At 37.3% G+C, this 23,024-nt stretch overlaps 1 protein-coding gene and 2 pseudogenes across 2 annotated transcripts in view; 1 reads left to right on the plus strand and 2 right to left on the minus strand.

Annotated features, from left to right (window-relative positions):
- The window catches only part of PPP2R5A (protein phosphatase 2 regulatory subunit B'alpha), a 141,198-nt gene that overhangs the window by 100,332 nt on the left and 17,842 nt on the right, over positions 1-23,024 (minus strand). The gene's annotated exons all lie outside the window — the stretch shown is intronic.
- LOC143681026 (small ribosomal subunit protein eS6 pseudogene) lies at positions 5,988-21,571 on the minus strand (annotated as a pseudogene).
- Positions 11,949-12,329, plus strand: LOC143681027 (thioredoxin domain-containing protein 17 pseudogene; annotated as a pseudogene).

Below are 23,024 nucleotides of genomic sequence, written 5' to 3' on the forward strand. Positions count from 1 at the left end.
AGTGTTCAGAGGTGGACCCTCACATCTATGGCCAATTGATCTTTGATAAGGCAGGCAAGTTAACTGGGACAGAACAACTTCTTCAACAAATTGTATTTGGAAAATTGGATATCCATATCCAAAAGAATGAAAGGACCCTATCTCACACCTTAAAAATTAACTCAAAATGTTACTGTGTCAAGCTTTAGGGACACCTAAATCAATAGGCAATGCCCTCGATCATGAAGCTTACTCTTGTGAAGCTTATGTAGGTAGCATAGAAGCTTAGGCTACTTATAGACATGCCTAAGAGTTACTTCTGGAGGACCTCTGTTGTCACTCAGATGTCCTCAGTCTCTCTAAGCCCAACTCTGCAAGTGAAATCACTGCCCTCCTCCTTAGGTGGGACATGAAATCCAGGGGTGAAAGTCTCCCTGGCGACGTGGGAGAGGACTCCCAGGGATGAATCCAGACCTGGCACCGTGGGATCAACAATTACATCCTGACCAAATGGGGGAAAATAAGTGTAATTAATAAAGTATCAGTGGCAGAGAGAGTTCAAATAGAATTGACAGGCTACTCTGGAGGTTGCTCCTATGCAAGCTTCAGGCTAGGTAGACTTTGCTACCTATCATAACCTGCCAACCCCCAACCAGGACCATTCCAGCCAATTCTAAAGAACACCTAGGGCAATTTATAAGATTCCACAAGGGTTTTAGGCACTAGAGTAACTTGCCAGAAACCTACAACCTCCAGATGCATCCCTGATCCAGAAACCTAGCCCAGCCTCTCCAGAACATCAGATAGTTCCATCTCCCTACCCCATATTAGTGACAGATCCTTCCAAAATAAAAAATTTAGAATTGCCATAGCCCAAACAACTCCAATGAGAGGTACAGAAAAATCAAAGGTGATGGTGGAATTATACATAGAAGATAGGACTTAACAAGTGAATATGAATGCTGAATCATTAAAATGATATTTCTTTTGGTCTCCAGTATTTTAGAGCAGCTAGAAGTAAAAACCTAAAATTGTAAAATTAGAACCCATGTCAAAGTCTGAAATATATTCTAATTGTGGGGCTGTGCTTGGAAATTTATAGCTTTTTTGTATATATGTTATTGTTTACAAAAAAAAAGAAGGGAAAAACGTCGATTGTGATGAAAAAAACTATTTAAGCCCTCTAGCTTCCTATATTCTGGAGCAGCTAGAAGGAAAAATATGAGAGGAACATATGGTAGCCCATGACAAACTCTGGGATCTACCCTGTAACCACTTTTTTTTTTTTTTACGTGGGCAGGGACCGGGAATCGAACCTGGGTCCTCTGGCGTGGCAGGCAAGCATTCTTGCCTGCTGAGCCACCGTGGCCCCTGTAACCACTTTTTAAAGAGTGCTTTGAAAACTATTGCTTTTTTATTTCTTTGCTTTGTATAAATGTTATATTATACAACAAAAAAGTTTTAAAAAAATAAAAATGGAGAAAAAGAAAGCTTTTCTGAAAAATTAGGCTAATATAAATAAGGCATATTTTTAAAGTCTGTTTTTGAAAAATTTTTAATCTGTCTTGCATTCCAAAAGTGCATGTCTATTGAATTTCACATGATCTACCACTTATAAAATTATGTATTTTATTTTGATGATCCCTATACATAAATAAGAATTTTTTTTTTTTTTTTTTTTTTTTTTTTTTTTAAAGGAAAGACAGAGAGAAGGAAGGAAGGATAGAAGGAAGGAAGGAAGGAAGGAAGGAAGAAAGGGAAACATCTTTAAACATTTTCTTGTTTTTTATTGTATTCTGTTTCTCCGTTTTTGTTACATGGGCTGGGGCCGGGAATCGAACCGAGGTCCTCCGGCATAGCAGGCAAGCACTTTGCCCGCTGAGCCACCGTGGCCCGCCCACCTATACATAAATAAGAATTTTAATAAAAATTAAAATGAGAATATATATCAATCACACACAAAAAAAGGCTTTCTCAATCCCATGATGCTGGGTCCCAGCTCATTTCCAGAGTCATGTCGCACGTAGTAGGAAGGCCAGTGAGTTTACCAGCAGGGTTGGCTTGGGGAGAGAGGCCACATCCGGGTGTAAGGGGAGGTTCTCTGGGGGCTATTCTAGGGCATAATTTTAAGTAGACTTGGCTTCTCCTTTGCAGGAATAATCTTCATAGCGGGGAGCCCAAAGATTGAGGGCTCAGCCTGCATTTTGACATTTTAATGCTATTTCTATCATTTAGATTTTGAGGCTTCTGTTCCTTAAACTTGTATTTGACAGATTTCCTTGAATGCCAGGAGATAAAAACAAACAAATAGAAAGAAAACACTTTCCCTTATTTTTGCAGATTGGCCTGTGAAAATGCTCTCCTTCAGGGTTTAACCATGCTATGAGTTTGGTGAGTAGCCCAAGACACAATCATAGTGCCCTCCCAGGTCTTTTCTGCCTGTGCATCTTGTCCTAGGGATACAGTGTATGGCCCTAGAAATTACCCCATTTATATGTATCTGAATGTTTTCATTCCACTAAAAAACATTGTTTCCTCACAGTCCTGCGAAATACACTACAGAGAAATGTCCTACAGCTGGCAGTCCTTTGTCCCAGGCAGTCCTTTGTCCCATTTGACTATTCTGTAGCATTCTGTGGGGGAGCTCTGTGATCTTCCTCTACATGGAGGGCACTGCCAAAAGGCAAGTTCAGGGACCACAAACCTTCAGTGAGCATCTGGTTCAGTCCTTCAGGCTGTCTCCACACAGACTGGCACAATATTCATTTTCCAGTGTGTGCACAGGGGTTACTCTACTTCCTTTTTAACCAGAACCAGGAACTTACACTAGAAGCCTGGACTAAAGCTCCACACCAAACTGGTGAGAAAATCTTCTTGACCAAAAGAGGGGAGAGATAAATGGGAAAAAATAAAGTGTCAGCAGCTGAGAAATTTCAAAGAGTCAAGAGGTTATCCTGGAAGCTATTCTTACACATTATATAGATATCCCTTTTCAGTTTACAGTATATTTGAGTGACTAAAGGGAGGTACCTGAAACTGTAGAGCTATGTTCCAGTAGCCTTGTTTCTTGAAGATGATTGTTTAAAGATATAACATTTACAATGTGACTGTGTGATTGTGAAAACTTTGTGTCTGATGCTCCCTTTATCTAGGGTATGGACAGATGAGTAAAAAATATGGATAAAAAATTAAACAGATAATAGGGGGGAACAAAGGTTAAAATATTCTGGGTAGATGGAAATACTAGTGGTCAATGAGAGGGTGGGGTAAGGGGTATAGCATGCATGAATTTTTTCTTTTTTCTTTCTATTTCTTTTTCTGGAGTGATGCAAACATTCTAAAAAATGATCATGGCGATGAATATACAACTATGTGATGATATTGTGAGCCACTGATTTTACACCATGTACAGAATATTTGTATGTTAAGAATGTTCATGTTTGTATGCCGTTTTATCGATTAAAATATTTTTTTAAAAAGGCAGAAAAAATTAACTCAAAATGGATCAAAGAACTAAACATTAGAGCTAAAACCATAAAATGTTTAGAAGAAAATGTAGGAAAATATCTTAAGGATCTTGTGATAGGTGGTGGTTTCCTAGACCTTACACCCAAAAAATGAGCAATGAAAGGACTAGATAAATAGGATCTCTACAAAACTGAACACTTTTGTGCATAAAAGAACGCTATCAGGAAAGTAGAAAGGCAGCCAACGCAATGGAAGACAATATTTGGAAACCACATATCAGATAAGGGTTTACTATCCAGAATACACAATGAAAGTCTACAACTTAACAACAAAAAGACAAACAACCCAATTTAAAATGGGCAAAGAACATGGACAGACACTTTTCTGAAGAACAAATACAAATGGCTAAAAGGCACATGAAAAGATGCTCAATGTCACAGGATATCAGGGAAATGCAAATCAAAACCATAATGAGTTATCATCTCAATACCTACTTTGATTGATTCGGCCATTAGCAATCAAAAAAACAGAAAACAACATGTGCTGGAGAGGATGTGGAGAAAGAGGCACACTTGTTCACTATTGCTGGGAATATAGAACGGTACAACTGCTCTGGAAGGCAACTTGGTGGTTTTTCAGGAAGCTAAGTACAGAATTGCCATATGATCCATAATCCCATTAGCTACGTATATATTCAGAGGAAATAAAAGCAAGGACACAAATGGACATTTGCACACCAATATTTATAGTAGCATTATTCTTGATTGCCAAGAGATGGAAACAGTCCAAATATCCATCCACAGACAAGTGGCTAAACAATATATTTATTGGAATATTATGCAGCTGTAAGACAGAATAAAGTCATGAAGCACATAACAATGTGGATGAACCCTGAGAACATTATGCTGAGGGAAATTAACCAGAAACAAAAGAATAAATACTGGACAGTCTCACTAATATAGCTAATATTAAGGAGTGAATTTTGAAAATTAAATTTGAGAACACAAGTTATCAGGAGGTAGAAAGAGGGTAGTGATGAAAGAGTAAAGAATATTCAACAGGACTGATTGTAAAGACCTAGAAATAGACAGCACAATACTATCTGATGGCAGCATAGTACTGTACATACACCTAATGAAGCTGAGTGTGAATATGGTTGACAGAGGAGAGCTAGAGGCATGTATGACACTAGAAGGAAAGACAGAGGATAAAGACTGAGATGGTATAATTTAGTGATGCCTAGAGTAAACAATGATGGTGATTAAATGTACAAATATAATAATGTTTTTGCATGAGGGAGAACAAATGAATGCCAACATTGCAAGATTTTATATATATATAAAATCGATGCATACTAGGTTCTATAATTAACAATAACTTTGTAATATGCTTCCATTGAATGTAACAAAGGCAATAGCCAAAGCTAAATTTCAATAAGTGGTAGATATGGGAGAGGGGTATGGGATTGTTTGCAGAATAAATGCAAATGTCCTAATATAGATTGTGGTAGTGAGGGCATGTGTGATTATACCAGGAACCACTGATTTTTTTTTTTAGGTTGGATTGCATGATGTGTGAATAAAACTGTTTATAAATATACAGAGAGATTCGAGTGCTGGAGAAAATGTGGAGAGAAGTATGTATTCACAGTTGGTAGGGAAGTAGAGAGGTACAGGCTCTCTGGACGGCAGTGTGGTGGCTCCACAGGAGGCTAGGGGTGGGACTGCTGTATGATCTTGCAACCCTGTCCTCAGGTGTATAGCTGGAGGAACTGAGAGTGGAGGCAAGAATGGACCCTTGCACACTGGTGTTTATGGTGACAGTGTTCAGGGATATGCAAAGGATGGAGGTGACCTAAGGGTACATGGACTGAAGAATGGAAGGAGGAACTGTGGTGTTTACATACAATGGACTACTGAGCAGCTGCAAGAAAGAATTAAGGCAACTAGGTAAATGAACCTTGAGGATAGTATGTTGAATGAAATAAGCCAGAAACATAAAGACAAATATTATTATGCCTCACTAATGTGGACTAAGTGTAATATGCAAACTCTGAGAATTGAATTCGAGAGTATAACCTATCAGGTAAAGGGCTATTGTAAAGGTTCCTAGATTGTAAACTCTTACAGCAGTCATATTTGTTCTGGAGTTACAACTGTTATTTCTAAATTCTGAGATGCTGAGCCCTTGGTGTACAACCTGGCTGTTCCCTGGAACTTCAGGTATTTATGTGGCACCTGAGACTCAGAGTTAGAGATCTGCAGCTATAAAAGTCAGTATTACACCACACAGGAACTATTACGAACACTGAAAAAGTGATCACATTTCAATCAGAGATGTGGATGAAGCTGATCTAGTTAGGACTAAGGTAAAGCAGACTAAAAGGTAAGGGATGAATAATGACTGTAATTTTAAAACTTCAACTTCTGTATAAGACCAAAAGAAGAGATGGTCATTTGGTGAAAAACTTGTATTTTTAGTAGCACACCATCTAATCTAACTTTTGTGGACAGCTTATTTGAACACCAAATAAGCTTTGACTAGGGAGTGAGATATTGTTGGTTTGTACAGGTGGGGGATGCCCCAATACTTGCCAGAGTAATCTGGGCAGAAGATTAAAAAGTATTTGTGGCTGCACCATCATAGCCTTCAGCCTGCCTGTGCACATCCTCACAATAAAGCTCCTTTGATCGAGTTTTGCTCTCTTTCCCTCCCTCCTGGAAAAACCTATCATTTTGGGACTGAAACCTGGGACTGGGTATGGAGATGAAACTTCCATAGGTGGGGATGAAACTCACTTGCCTGACTATCACCAACACCAGCAAATCACCTCAGGCCAAACTATGCGGAATGCCTCCCCGGTTCCACCCTTTCAAACTTAAGAAAGCACCTTTTGGCAAGGAAGACTCTGAAGGTTCCCACTACTGGAGCACCTCAGTTGCACCACTGAAACTACAGCTGTCACATATCCCAGAAGAAAGGGAACCACCTGAATGGAAATCTTTATTCACAGAACTGTCCAAACAATGATGAATCAGGCTGTCAGTGACATGTTACTCCTCTGGCAAAACCATTAATACCAGCCACTGCCCTGTGATGAAATGTAGGTACAGCTCTATGCTCTCTACAGCTAGAAGAAAACAGACCTTTGCCCTTGAGCATCCCAAGAAAATTAAAAGGAAAAGGCTGGAGTATTAGGCAGAACCCCTCTCCTCATGATGTAACCAATACCTAGCAAATATTTCAAGAAAATTCCCCCACCCATGATTTCCAGGAAACCCACCATGCCCATCCCAGCCCACATCCTCTTGCCTTCTGGTAGTTGTAATCTTTGAAATACGCAACCCTTATCCAACATCAGCCCTCTGGCAGTTGCAACCCTGCATGACTACAGCAGTGTTTAAATTTTAAACTACACCAATGAAAAGCTGCCAACTCGCCACTTAGCCCTCTACTTCTAAACCAACCAATGAGAACGTGCCAATTTCCTGCATCCAAACGAGACAATTAAAATCTACCACCTCCCTTTCCCTATTTTCGGCCAACCATTCTATATAACCTGTATCCCTGCCCCTGCTCATGGCTATCACCATCTCAGGCTTCAGCCCGCCTGTGCACAGTTATACAATAAAGCTTTTTGATTGAGAAAAAAAAAAAGTATTTGCAAAGTCTCCTTGAGGGACTGGGGTGGGGGTGGGGGTGGGGTGGGGGAAGTGGAAGTATTAAACTTCCCCACCTGGAGAAGACCTGATATTCTCACAATCGTTGAGAAGTGTCAATTTAATGGGCCAGGTTGTCGATCTTGGGGCATGCCATTAAGAAACTTATTTTGGCAAAGAAGAAGCTAAGCTTACTTATGAATATGCCTAAGAGTCACCCCAGAGAACCTCTTTTGTTGCTTAGATGTGGCCTCTCACTCTAAGCCAATTCTGCAGATGAGCTCACTACGCACTTCCCTACATGGGATATGACTCCCCAGGGTGTAAAGCTCCCTGGCAATGCCGAACATGATTCCAGGGGAAGACCCTGGTCCTGGCATCATGAGAATGAGAAAGCCTTCTTAACCAAAGAGGGAAGAGAAATGAAACAAAGCTTCAGCGGCTGAGAGATTTCAAACAGAGCTGAGAGGTCATTCTGAATATTATTCTTATGACGCATATAGATACACCCTTTCAGTTTTTGGAGTTATATTGGAGTAGCTAGAGGGAAATACCTGAAACTGTTGAATTGCAATCCAAAAGCCTTGATTCTTGAAAATGACTGAATTACAGAGCTTTTAAGGTGTGACCATGTGATTATGAAATGGACTGATGAGTAAGAGGAAAAAAAATACAAACAATAAATAAATAATGGGGAGGGGGAATGGGATGCTTCAGGTGTTCTTTTTCACTTCTATTTTTACTTTTACTCTCATTTTATCTTTTTAAAGCAATGAAAATGTTCAGAAATCCACTGTGATGACAAATGCACAGCCAAATGATGCTACTGTGAGCCACTGATTATATAATTTGTATGATTCTATCATGTGTGAATATATAATACATCTCTATAAAATTGCATTTAAATGGATTTTTTTGTTTGTTTGTTTGTTTTTTCATGGCCAGGCACTGGGAATCAAACCTGGGTCTCCAGCATGGCAGGCGAGAACTCCGCCACTAAGCCACCATTGCCTGCCCTAAAATTGCATTCAAAAAGAAAAAGTAACTCCTAGAAGAAAATGTAGGGAAACAACTTCAAGATCTAGTGATAGTCAAGATAACAGTGAAATATTATTTAGTAAACACCAGAGCTCTTAGAAGAATAGATTTGATCCTGAAATTCAACCAAAATTTCGGTTCATGATTATGACTATTTGACTTTCAAATCTTATTCTTGAGCCTCATATGTTCCCTAAAGAGTGTATGTGTGTGTAAAAGTGTTTGTGTGTGAGAGAGTGGGACTTAAAGAGAAGCTTACCACATCACTCTTGCTCTAGTTTGCAAGCTGCTGGAATGCAATATATCAGAAACAGAATGGCTTTTAAAAAGGGGAATTTACTAAGTTACAAGTTTACAGTTTTAAGGCCATGAAAATGTCCCAAGCAAGTCTATAAAAATGTCCATTCTCAGGTATCCAAGGAAGGATACCTTGATTCAAGAAGGCCAAGGACATTCAGGGTTTCTCACCCAAGTGGAAAGGCACATGGCAAACATGGTCAGGTTTCTCTCTCATCTGGAAAGGCACATGGTAAACATGGTGTCATCGTCTAGCTTTCACTTCTGGCTTCCTGTTTCATGAAGCTCCCTGGGAGGCATTTTCCTTCTTCACCTCCAAAGGTCACTGACTGGTGGACTCTGCTTCTCGTGCTACATCATTCAGCTCCCTCAGAATCTCCTCTTTTATAGGATTCCAATAAACTAATCAAGACTCACCTAGGATCGGTGGAGACACGGCTCCACCTAATCCAGCTTAACAACCACTCTTGATTGAGTCACATCTCCAGGGAGATGATCTAATTAAAGTTTCAAACATACAGCATGGAATAGGGATTAAAAGAAATGGCTGCCTTAACAAAATGGGATTAGGATTAAAACACGGCTTTTCTAGGGTACATATATCCTTTCAAACCAGCACAACTCTGTACTATGGCAAACTGGAATTCTCTGGTGTATTGGTATTCATTTGGTCATTCTCAGACTCTATCTAAAAGGAGTTCATAATAAAATTCCAAAAAGACATTAGTTATACCTTAAAAAAAAAAAAGACCTAGTGATAGACATAGTTTCTTAGACCCAAACATAGCAACAAAAGAAAAAATAAATGGGAACTGCTCAAAATTGAATATTTTAGGGCTTCAACAGAATGTCAAAAGGCAATCAACTGAATGGGAAAATTTGGAAACCACATATCTGATAAGGTTTGGTATCCGGTATACATAAAGAAATCCTACAATTCTATAATAAAAAGACAAACAACCCAATTAAGAAACGGCAAAAGACTTTCCAATTATATTTCCTATAATTCCCGAAGGGTTCCTAGCTCAGATAAAACCTGAAACCCAAAGGGATCAGCCTCTCTAAGATTATCAATTAATTACATCTCCCTATCCTTGTGTTGACACCTTTTCTCAACATGAAAAAGTCAGAACAGGCATTGCCCAATGATCCCTATTAGGTTCTGAGGAGGATTAAAGGAGAAGGAGGAGGTATAATAGAGAAAACAGGATTTAACAAGAGTATGAGTGCTGAATCGCTATATTAATATTCCTTCTAGCCTCCAGGGTTTTAGAGCAACAAGCAGGAAAAATCTGAGATGGTGGAATGGTAGCCCATGACAAACTCTGGGATCTGTTCTGTAACAACTTATTGAGTGTGCTTTGAAAATTATTGCTTTTTTCTTTCTTTGCTTTGTATATATGTTTTATTTTATAATAAAAAACATCTTTAAAAAATAGGCAAAAGACATGAACAGACATTTCTTCAAAGAGGAAATACAGATAGCTAAGAGGCATGTGAAAAGATGCTCAGCTTCACTAGCTATTAGGGAAATGCAAATCAAAGCCATAAGGACATATCAACTCACACTTACTAGAATGGCTTCTATTAAACAAATGGGCAACTACAAGTGTTGGGAAGGATGTGGAAAAATTGAAACACTTATTCACTGCTAGCGGTAATATAAAATGGTACAGCCACAGTGGAGGACAGTGTGGCAGTTCCTCAGGAAGCTAAATACAAAGCTACCTTATGACCCACCAATCCCACAACTTGGGGTATACCCAGAAAATCTGAAAGTACAGACACAAACAGACATTTGCACACCAATGTTCATAGTGGTATTATCCACAATTGCCAGAAGATGGAAACAACCCATGTGTCCATAAACAGATGAGTGAATAAACAAAATGTGATCTATACATATGTTGGAATATTATTAAGCAGTAAGAAGGAACAAAATCCTAAAGCATACAACAATATGGATAAACCTTGAGGACATTACGTCAAGTGAAATAAGTCAGACACAAAAGGACAAATATTTTATGATCTCACTGTTATTAACCAATTATAGTATGTAAATTCATAGTCATAAAATCTAGAATATAGGTTACCAGGATATTGAATGAGGCTAAAGAATGGGGGGCAGCTGCTTAATATGTGCAGAATGTTTAACTACGGTGAACTTAAACATTTGGAAATGGACAGAGGTGATGGTAGCACATCATTGTAAGAGTAATTAACAGTGCTGAAAGATGTGTGATTGTGGTGGAAAGGGGAAATTCAGAGTCATTTATGTCATCAGAACGAGAACTGGAGGTTAAAATATGCGAATGCATAACACAGTGAATCTTTTGGTGGACAATGTCTGTGATTAACTGTTCGAATATAAAAAAGTTCTGTCATGAACTAGAGCAGATATACGGGCACTATTATAAGAAATTAATAATAGAGGGGTATATGGGGGTAAATGTACCTATTGCAAAGTATGGACTATAGTTAACAGTAACATTTTAATATTCTTTTATCAACAGTAACAAATGAACCACACCAACACTATGGGTCAATAAATGGGGGAGATAGGAAATATGGGAAGACTAGGGTTTTCTTTTTATTTCTTTTCTGGATTAATGAAAATGTTCTAAATCTGATCATGGGGCTGTATATACAACCATGATACTGTGAACCAGTGATTATATACTTTGGATGGTATTCTAGTTCGCAAGCTGCCAGAATGCAATATACCAGAAACAGAAACGTTTTTAAAAAGGGGGAATTTATTAAGCTGCAAGTTTACAGTTCTAACACCATGAAAATGTCCCAATTAAAGCAAGTGCATAAAAATGTCCAAATTAAGGTACCAACAAGAGATTACCTTCACTCAAGAAAAGCCTATGAAGTTCAAGGTTTCTCTCTCAGCTGGAAAGACAAATGGCAAACATGGCAATGTCAGCCAGTTTTCTCTCCAGGCTTCTTGTTTCATGAAGCTCCCCCAGGGGTGATTTCCTTCTTCATCTCCAAAGGTATCTGGCTGCGTGGGCATTCGTTGTTCTCTCCTCTCTTGTGGTTCTCTCCAAATGTTTCCTCTTTAACGGATTTCAGCAAACAAATCAAGGCCCACTTGGAATGGGTGGAGTTACATCTCTGTGGAGATAATCTAATCAAAAGATTTCAACCCACATTACTGAATAGGGATTAAAAGAAAAGGTTGCACCCATAAGACTGGATCAGGATCAAGCATGGCTTTTCTAGGGTACATAATCCTTTCAAACTAGCACAGATGATTTCTATGCTGTGTGAAAATATCTCAGTAAAACTGCATTTAAAAAAAAAACCGCATTTTTTAAAAAACAATCAATTAGTTAAATTCATGGAATCCCTCAATCAAGCAAGACCAAAAGCCTCACCTATATGGATTTATTAAATCTAAGGTTCACCTGAAAAAGTCTATTCCTGCCCCACGTTGAGCCCAGCACCACAGCAGCTGAATGCAAGGACTCCTCTCATAGTTCACAGCAAAATTCTGAGATGGTCCACTACACGGAGGTGTGCATGGCCAACTTCAAAGAGTTCAACCAGGCTGTGGCAATGCAAAAGGCCAGCAATGGCAAGACCATTTTCACCTATTTTACTGGTTCTAAGGACACTGGAGGGAAAAAGCTGGTGCCTGGACTATGTACAGGCTGAACTGATTGTACAAGAAGGGCTGAAGCTCATTAGTGAAAGATGCGTGTTCAACTACTGCCAAGTAGGAGAAAAACCTCATTGGAAAGATCCAAATAATACTTCAGAAAAAACTTGAAGGTAATTGTAGTGCCTACACTATAAAAATAAGGGACTCCTCAAAAACTGGTAGAATCTGCATGTCTTCAGGCCAGCCTTGTGGAGATGCTATTCTCTGAAGATTAAGATTTGATGATGGCAATTGTACCTTGATTTCCTGACCTTGCTGTAGTATAAACAAAACTGCATAGTTGCTTTAAATTCTTGTTAGCAATAAATAATGATGGTGTTAAAAAAAAAAACACTAACATATGTCTAAACAAATGTACTATTAAAATACTCATGAACCTTCAAAAAAAAAATCTAAGATCCATTTCTTTTGGAAAACCTAAGTTATCCCCATTTGAAATTATAAGAAGGAGGCCTATGAAAATAAACTCTAGAATATATAAATTCTGCTTCATAAAAGGAAATATGCTAACCTATTGTCAGGAACTAATCAAAACCTCAAACAGAAATGAGACCCTGGTAGCATAATTCTTTTACAGAGTGTTCCTGGAAGACAAAGATATTCAAAACCACAATCTTCAGCCTGGAGAATTTACTTATATACTGGAAAAGACACCTCCATAAAGCTGCCCTTCAACCTTGCTAGAAAGGATTCTATCAGGTACTTTTAATTAATCCATGTGCAGCTAAATTAGAAGATACTGAATTTTGGATTTGTATTTCTCATTTAAAGAAAATTACCAACCTTGCCTGGAAATCCATTCCTACTGGAGGTCTAAAGCTCAAAATCACCAAAAATCAGAAGTAAATGGCATCTGATATAGACAACTATCCCAAGACCTGGGAACAAGCCTGTATAATTAATACTTATTAGTGATTTTAGGCTTAAATCACCTTAAAGTAGACAGCACCTAATGCAGATAGCTAACCCAAGAACCAGAACCTGATTTTCATCAGATTGAATGAACTCAGTAATATCTGGTATAATCTTCATATTATCCTATTAGCTCTCTAACTCATATTTTTATTCCTCCTTCACTCCTTCTTTGTATCCCAGTCCATCTCTCTTCCTCCCAAAATGAATTCTACCCCTTTTAAACTCCTCATTCTCACCCTTACCCTCTCCTCCTGGTCCCCTGCCATACATCAGCCTTTTACCCAGCCATACAAAAAGCTGCTGACCTAGGATAGCTATCAAATTGCTGGTCTGTGCTAACTTAGTCTCCGTGAAAAGGCCCCAGTTATTGGCCATACCAAAAGGCACTTATTTAGTTGGTTAAATCATAAATATTGGGAAGATTAAGTTCGTAGCATATTTAAAACCTTGTTAATCCTTTTTTCTTTGGGTAGTTACTACAATGTCTCTTATTTGTTGTCTTGTTTTAAAAATAATAACCACAACCACTTTCTGACTCATGCTAATGTGTCAAAGCCTTAATCTTGAAGCTGGCTATGGTAGTTTGGAGATGTTATGTACCCCTAGAAAAAAGCCATGTTCTTTTAATCCATTCCTATGGATGTAAACCTATTGTGGGTGGGATCTTTTGGCTAGGTTATTTTAATTGAGGTGCGACACATTCAATTCAAGGTAAGTCTTAATCCTTTTACTGGGGTTCTTTATAAGAAGATAAAGGACAGAGAAAAGCCCCAGAGAAACTGAGAGACAAGGACACACCCACAGAAGATGAGAGAGGAAACTGGAAGAAGCTGAAAGCAATGAAACCCAGGAGAAGACCAGATGTTGTCATGTGCCTGCCCATGTGACAGAAATGTCCTAAATACCAGCACCCTGTCTTCAGAGTCCAGGTATGAACCTGTTGATGCTTTCACTGGAATATTTTCATGGCTTCAGAACCGTAAATTTTAAACTAATAAATTCCCATTGTAAAAGTCAATATATTTCTGGTATATTGCATTCCAGCAGCTTTAGCAAACCAAAATACTTATAAAAACCTATTTCTGAAACAATGAAATTAAGCCTAATTATAATTCATGCATAAGAGTCAATCCCTGAAAACCTCCTTGTTGCTCAATGTGGCCCCTCTCTAAGCCAAATTCTGCAAATAAACTCGTTATTTTTCTTCCTACATGGGACATGATTCCCAGGGATGAGCCTCTCTGGCACCAAGGGACTAATACTAAATATTGATCAATGAAGCTTTCAGAGAACAATCTTGATCATAAGGGGGAAATGTAAAAATAAATAGAGTTACTATAGCTAAGAGATTTTAAATGGAGTCAGGAAGTCATTCTGCAGATTACTCTTAAGCAGACAGTAGCCAGAAAACACAAATCACTGAAGTATGTAAAGCCTAAGCAACAATGTCCCTCAAAACCCCAAGAACATCTAGATACCATAAAATATCTCACAAAATAAAAAACTCAGTTAGCTACCTAACCTGAAGGACAACTGGAGTACCCCAAATATCCACCAAACAGAAACAACTGATCTAATCGTGCTTTTCTTTATAAACCCCCTTGCCTGAAAATGCCAAGACGGGACATTATTTAGGTTGCTACTTCAATCTGTGCTCCCTGAATTGCAATTCTAAGACCCCAAAAAAATACCTTTGTTGCTTTGCAAATAGTTGGTTATTTCTTAGTTGACAGCCCATACCTATAACATCACACTATGTAACTAATATAACTTTTAGAACCAACTCACCAACTGCAGAAAACTTAACTGTGGTAATAGAAAATAAGTATTTAATCAAACAACAACGTAAATATAAAGAAAGGATGAAAAACGTTGTGACTGGAAGTAGAGGGGAAATTTAATGGCATTATTTTCCTAAGCTTACCATATGCCATTTCCAGGGTAAAAAGAGGAAAGTGACAAAAGTATTTGCAGCTGTACAGAAAACCAGCTCCATCTTTTCAAGACTTTCAAGGTCCATGTGTAGAGGTAGATTTTAAAATATACCAGCACCCTATTTTTTAATAGTCAGATAAATAATTCCCAAGTTTTTAGGATTTAATTGTTCTTAAAACAATCTGAAACTGACTATTAAAAACAAAATATGCTAAGTAAGCAATTATTTTGCATCAGAGAGATAGGGCTATGGTTGGGACAAAAAAAATCTTTGCTTGCCCTGAATAGTAATATTTTAAAAAACCAAATACTAGATATTTCTAGCTGACATCTAGTTTTCTTCCTGCTAATTGCTTGTCTTGATACAGATAAAAAGTTACCCAATCATAAACTGCCAGCCATGGGAACAGAAATCTATCAACAGATGACTTCTAATTTCCAACTCAAATTCTTTGACACTTTCTTTGGATTATATCTATGTAGTGGCTAATGGTAATTAAAGCTACCTCAAGTCATACTGCCTAGCATTCCATTTTTCTACTTGGTGAATCTTTGGTATCCTGTAAAGACTCAGTTAAGGATACCAAATGTGAAACAGTACTAACTCAGAATTGTTTTAAGAAAAATTGGGATTATATATTCAAGGTTCTTATACATAGTATGTTAAGTATGTTTCATAGGTTCTCAGCAAATGTTAGTTTTCTACCACCTTTCCCTTTTACCTCATTAGAAAACTACTGTTTATCTAGACTGAATCTCTTGATTTCTTACTGCCACCTCCCAGAGGCACCAAACCCAAGAAGTTCATATTCATGGGGAAATGGAGGATATTGTTACAAAAGATTATTTTCCAAGAATTCTTTTCTTAACTCTAGACATATCCATAAGAGATTCAATCTAGCAATTACCAGTAAAGATTCTAGAAGATCTTTGTAACCTCAGTTAAGGCACTTTATCAAGTTGCTTGATAAAATGAACTTCATCAAAACTAATAACTTCTGCTCTTTGAAAGGTACCGTTAAGAAAACAGAAAGACAGTCTACAGACTGGAAAAAAATATTTCATATACATATACATACATACATATATATCCAAAGATCTGTGTCCAAAATGCATTAAAAACTCTTACAGTTCAATAATAAAAGACAATCCAATTTAAAAATGGGCAGGGCAGGCCACGATGGCTCAGCAGGCAAAGTTCTCACCTGCCATGACAGAGACCCAGGCTCAATTCCCAGTGCGTGCCCATGTGCGAAAATAAAAGGGGGGTGGGGAGGAGATTTAAGCAGACACTTCACAATATAAACCGCAGAAATGGCTAATAAACACATGGAAAGATGCTCAAACCATTAATTATGATGGAAATGCAAAATTATAACCACAATGAAATAACAATTCATACCTATTTGTGCTGGTTTGAATCTGTTGTGTACCCCAGAAAAGCCATGTCCTTTAATTCTCATTCAGTATTACTGGGTGGAATATTTTTTATTGTTTCCATGGAGATGTGACCCACCCAATTATGGGTGGTAACTTTTTTTTTAATGTTTGATCTTTATTTATTGGTAACTTAGAAAATCTTATTTTTGACTGGACTCAGACTTAGAGGTAGAAGCTCTCCGCAAGGACAGCCTCTGTCTCTCGGCAATCTGTTTCTGGTGTTTTTCTTTGGCCTCCTTCATCCTCTTGGCCAAAAGTTTAGCATATTCTGGAGGCTCTTTCTTATTTTTCTTAGCTGTTTTCTTCAGGGCAATATGTCAAAATTTATGTTGCAGGACACATGGAGTAAGAAGACCCTGAATCTTGGGTGCTTTGGTCCTGGGTTTCCTACCTTCTTTGTTCAGGGGCTTTCTCACAACATACTGGCAGACATCATCTTCTTTCTAGAAACTGCAAAGTTTACAGATTCTGCTGGCTTTTTTAGGCCCCACGTGATGATGCACAGTGGTATCAGTCAGTCCAGGAATTTCTTCTCTCCTTTTTTTTTTTTTTTTTTTTTTTTTTTACAATAACTAAACTGAGAACACTTAGATTGGCATTCACAATGAAACCCTGAACAGATTTGCGCTTTCTTTCTCCAATTCTCCTTGGTCTATAAAAGGAATGCCCCTTACTCAGTAAAAGGCAGACATGGCCATGGGTCAAGACACTCTACTTCATCAGGGAAACCTTGTTTGTTGTTTCCACTATTGATTTGGACAATATCCAAATCAAATTCCACTCTTTTCCCAGAGTATCAGCAGCAACTTCTATGGCCTTTTGCTTCTCATAAAAGGTATGTAGTTTGCATGCATCATCCACTTCAATGAGCTTCTGGCAGCCAGGGGCTGGGAGAGAGATGTTCAACTTCATGCTGAGGCAGATGACCACCTCCAAGGCACCACAAAAGAAAGGGGCGGTAACTTTTGATTAGACGGTTTCCATGGAGATGTGTCTCCACCCACTCATGGTGAGATTGCTAGTGGAGCCTTTAAGAGGGAACCATTCTGGAAAAAGCACAGAGCCACTAGAACGATGACAGCCACCACATCTGAAGAGCCAACAGAACAGAGCCCTGGGGAAACTGTCAAGGAAAAGCTAGCAGATTTCGCCATGTGTCTTTCCAGCTGAGAGAGAAGCCTTGAACATCACTGACCTTCTTAAACCAAGGTATCTTTACCTGGATGTCTTAGACTGGACATATTCATAGCCTTGCCTTAATTTGGGCATTTTCATGGCCTCAAAACTGTAAGCTTGTAACTTAATAATTTCCCCCTTTTAAAAGCCATTCCATTTTTTATATATCACATGCCAGTAGCTTGTAAACTAAAACACCATTAGAATGACTAAAATTAAGAAGACTGGCAATACCAAGTATTATTGATGGAATGGGGAGCAACTGGAACTTTCATTCATAGCTGATGGGAATATTAAATGGTACAACCAGTTTGGAAAACTGTTTTGACAGTTTCTTATAAAGCTAAATGTACACTTACCACATAACCCAACAATTCCACTCACAAATATTCAACCAAAAAGAATGCAAATATACATCCACACAAAGACTTGTACACAAATGTTCGTGACAGTTTTATTTAAAATATCCCAACCTTAGAAACAATCCAAATATTCATCAATATGTGACTGGATAAACAAACTGTAGTATAATCATTCAATGGACTACTACTCAGCCTAACAAGAGATACACTGAGCAACAATGACAAATCTCAAAGTGAAGAAATCCACACACAAAAAAGAATATACAATGTTCAATTCTAAGCCAAAGTGACAGAAAGCAGAGCAGTGCTTGCCTGGAGCTGGGTGTATTGGGGCTGAGGGAGGAGTGAGGAGATGGGAGGATTGAATGGGCACAAGGTAACTTCTTGGGCTGAGAGAAATGTTATCATTAATATGGTATTGACTACATAAGTGTATAAATATTGTCAAAAATCCAAATGTACACCCAAAATGGATCAAAGATCTTAATATAAGAGCTAGAACTATCAAACTCCTAGAAAAACGTACGGAAGCATTTTCAGGACCTTGTGTTAAGCAATGATTTCTTAGAATTCACAGCAAAGAACAAGCAACAGGGTAAAAAACAGATAAATGGACTGCATCTAAATTAAAAACTTCCATGCGTCAAAGGACTTTATTGTGAAAGTAAAACAATAACCTACACAATGGGAGAAAATATTTGGCAACAACATATCTGATGAACATTTAATATTCAGAATATATAAAGAAATCCCTCAACTTAACAAAAAGACAAAAACCCACTTAAAAAATGGGCAAAAGACTTGAACAGATATCTCTCCAAAGAAGATATATAAATGGCCAGAAAGCCCATGAAAATATGTTCAATATCATTAGCTATAAGGAAAATGCAACTCAAAACCACAGTGAGATATCATTTCAGACCCATTAGAATGGTTGCTATTAAAGAAATGGAAAATAAGTGTTAGAAAGAATACTAAGAAATAGGAACACTCATCCACTTCTGGTGGTAAAAAATTATAAAAATGTGCTATCATCAATTGAAAAGAATGTTCCACACCAATGCAAGGTATTGGTGGTGGGATGGTATATGGGAATTGTGTATCTCATGTATGATTGTTCTGTAAACACCAAATGAAAAACACACACACAAATTAAAGGTATACTTCACTGTATGCAAATTATACTTCAATAACAGCAACTTAACAAAAATAAAATATTAAAATCTTAATAAAATATAACTTTAGAAGACAATATTAAAAAATAGCTTCAATGCATTCATTGAGTTGAAAAATAGGAAAGTTTTCTTTCTTTTCATCAGAAATTAGAGCTCTAAATAAGTGCTCTAAAATAGTTAAACAGATGTTCCAGAGAGTACAGAAATATCAGAAGGGAAGAAGTTTTGAAGAAAAATATTTTCAAGAAAATTTCCTAGAACTCAATCAAAGAGCACACAGAAAGTTCAGCCTAATGACTGAAAAAAGGTAAATCTACATCAAGATGTATCAACAGTTGGGTACTGGGAAATGGTTAATGATCAGCTCTCTGGGGAAGGGAGGGGAGCCCTGCTTTATAATCTTTGCTGATTTCATGGTATAAACAGTTTTAACATGGCCCATTTACTAAGCTACTAAGGTGACGTCCTTGAACTCGGGGTTAGAAAGAGAGTTGTACTATCAACTCTCACAAGATAACTTCAGCATACCACTAAAAAACACTGTGAAATTTCAGAACACCAAGAACAAATAAAATATCCAGAATGCTTAGAAAGAGAACAGGCAGTTACTATACAAAGGATTTGGAATCAAATGGAATTGGACTTAGCAAAAAAAAAGTGATACCAAACACCAGAAAACAATGAAATAATGACGTCGAAAATCTAAGGGCAAAGAACTGAGAGTAAGGTCACAAATGGACATTTGCACACTGGTGTTTATGGCAGCAGTGTTCACAATTTGCAACGGATGGAGGTGGTCAAAGTGTACAACAACTGAGGGAAGGAAAGGGGAACTGTGATGTATACATACAACAGTATACTGAGTGGCTGCCAGAAAGAATGGAGTTGTGAGACATGCAATTAGGTAACTGAACTTTGAGGATAGCATGTTGAATGGAATGTCAAAAACAAACAAAAAATATATTTTCATGCTTCACCTTAGGTGAATTCACTGATTTACACCCCTGGGAGTCATGTCCTACATATAAGGGGTAGGGCAGTGAATTCATCTGCCAAGTTAGATTAGAGAGAGAGGCACATCTGAGCAACAAAAGAGGTTCTCTGGGGTGACTCTTAAGCATAAATTATTAGTAGGCTTAACTTCTCCTTTGCAGGAGTAAGTTTCATAGGGGCAAACCCCAAAATCGAGCACTCAGCCTATTGATTTAGTTGTGCCCACTGTTTGTGAGAATTTCAGGAATTCTCCAGATGGGAGATGTTGAATATTTCCTTCTTTCTTCCCAGTTCCCCAAGGGGACTTTGCAAATACTTCTTCATTCATTGCTCAAATTATTCTGGGATTGTATATGTTATTTTTTACAATTAAAAAAAAAGTATAAAATAAAAAATAAGAGCACTTAGTCAACATCATTATTCATTTAGGCAACAAGATTAAAACTACAATAAGAAAGGAATACCAACCTACTAAGAATTTTCTAATTGATAATACCAAGGGTTGGCAAGGATGTAGAATAACTGAACACTTTCACACTGCTATGGGAATATACAATCACTCTGAGATCAGTTCAGAACATCTATCCTATGATCCACAATTCCACCCCCAGGTATATATCCCAAGAAAATAAGTAAATATATCCACCAAAAGATATGTACAAGAGTGTTCATTAAAAGATTGTTTATAAACCCAAATCTGGAAACAACTGAAATATACACATCAACAGTGAAATTGATAAACTGTGGTCTAGTCATAACATGAAACTCTTCCAAATAAGAACATACTATTGCTACATGCAAAATATGGATAAATTTCAGAAAAGTAACACTGAGCAACAGAAATCAGACACACAAAGGTACACATTATATAATACCACTTACATGAAATTCAAAAGGAAGAAAAATATCTATAGGGATAGAAATCAAAATATTAGTTACTTGGTGGGGAGAGGTATTTGGTAGTTTTCTGGGGTACTGGAAATAATTTTGATCTGGGTGATGGTTACCTGGGAATATAACACATTAAAAAAATTGTCAAGTTAAACACTTAAGATTTTATCAAGTACTTTTTCTGTGCAAGTGATAATACAATTTTCTCCTTTATTCCATTTATATGATGAATCATTTTTTGAATGTAAACCCAGCCTTGTATTCCTGGGATAAATCCAAACTGATCATAATGTGTTATCATATTAGATATTTCTGGATTCAATTTACTAATATTTTGTAAAATTATTTTTTTTTTACAAATTTACAAAAAAAATAAAACAAAATTTTTGCATCTACATTCATAAGGGATGCTGGTGTGTAATTTTCCTTTCTTGTAATGTCCTTGCCAGGGTTTTTTTTTTAAATTTATTTATTAATTTAAAAAATTTAACAAACCAAATAAAACATTAACATATATAATCAGTAATTCACAATGTCATCACTTAGTTGCATATTCATCATTTCTTAGAACATTTGCATCAATTCAGAAAAAGAAATAAAAAGACAATAGAAAAAAATAAAATGAAAACAGAAAAGAAAAAAAAAGATTATACCTACCATACCCCTTACCCCTCGCTTTCAATGATCACTAGCATTTCAAACTAAATTTATTTTAGCAGTTGTTCCCCCATTATTTATTTATTTTTCTACATGGGCAGGCACTGGGAACCAAACCCGGGTCCTCTGGCATAGCAGGCAAGCATTCTTGCCTGCTGAGCCACCATGGCCTGCCCCCTATTATTTGTTTTTATTTCATATGTTCTACTCGTTTGTTGACAAGGTAGATAAAAGGAGCATCAGACACAAGGTTTTCACAATCACACAGTCACATTGTGAAAGCTATATCATTATTCAATCATCCTCAAGAAACATGGCTACTGGAACACAGCTCTACATTTTCAGGCAGTTCCCTCCAGCCTCTCCATTACATCTTGAATAACAAGGTGATATCTCCTTAATGCCTAAGAATAACCTGTAGGATAACCTCTCAACTCTGTTTGGAATCTCTCAGCCATTGACACTTTGTCTCATTTAATTCTTCCCCCTTTTGGTGGAGAAGGTTTTCTCAATCCCTTGATGCTGAGTCTCAGCTCATCATTGTGTCTGATGCTCCTTTGATCTACCTTGTCAACAAAGGAGTAGAACATACGGAATAAAAATAAATAATAAAGGGAACAAATGCTAAAATAAATTTAGTTTGAAATGCTAGTGATCAATGAAAGCGAGGGGTAAGGGGTATGGTAGGTATAATCTTTTTTTTTCTTTCCTGTGTTCTTTTTATTTCTTTTTCTGAATTAATGCAAATGTTCTAAGAAATTATGAATATGCATTGTGATGATATTGTGAATTACTGATTATGTATATTGTTTTATTTTTTCTTTATTTTTTAAATTAATAAATAAATTTTTTTAAAAAAAGAGGTTCTCTTGGAGGTGACTCTTAGGCCTAAATTTTAAGTAGACTTGACCTATCCTTTGTGGGGTTAAGTTTCATATGAACAAACCCCAAGACTGGGGGCTCAGCCTATAGCTTTGGTTGTCCACACTGCTTGTGAGAATATCAAGAATTCAACTTGGGGAAGTTGAATTTCTCCCCGATCTCACCATTCCCCAAAGGGGGCTTTCTTGCCAGGGTTTTTAATCAGGATTCAATTGAACAGATACAGGACTACTCAGATTATTGTTTCTTCTTTGTCAGTTTCAGAATACTGTGTATCTTAAGGAATTTATTCATTTCCTCTAAGTTTTCAAATGAATTGGCATGATTATGTACTGGAAACTATAAAATTCTAGGTGGGGCAAGGTAATAACTATCATTACAAAAGAAATTAAAATTTTAGTCAAGAGAGAGATCCGATTTCCAGCATGACAACATGAGGAACTCTGTTGACCTGCTCCCACAGAAACCGATTAAAATTATTTTA

The sequence above is a fragment of the Tamandua tetradactyla genome, chromosome 4, assembly GCF_023851605.1.
Source record: "Tamandua tetradactyla isolate mTamTet1 chromosome 4, mTamTet1.pri, whole genome shotgun sequence".
NCBI classification, from domain to species: domain Eukaryota; kingdom Metazoa; phylum Chordata; class Mammalia; order Pilosa; family Myrmecophagidae; genus Tamandua; species Tamandua tetradactyla.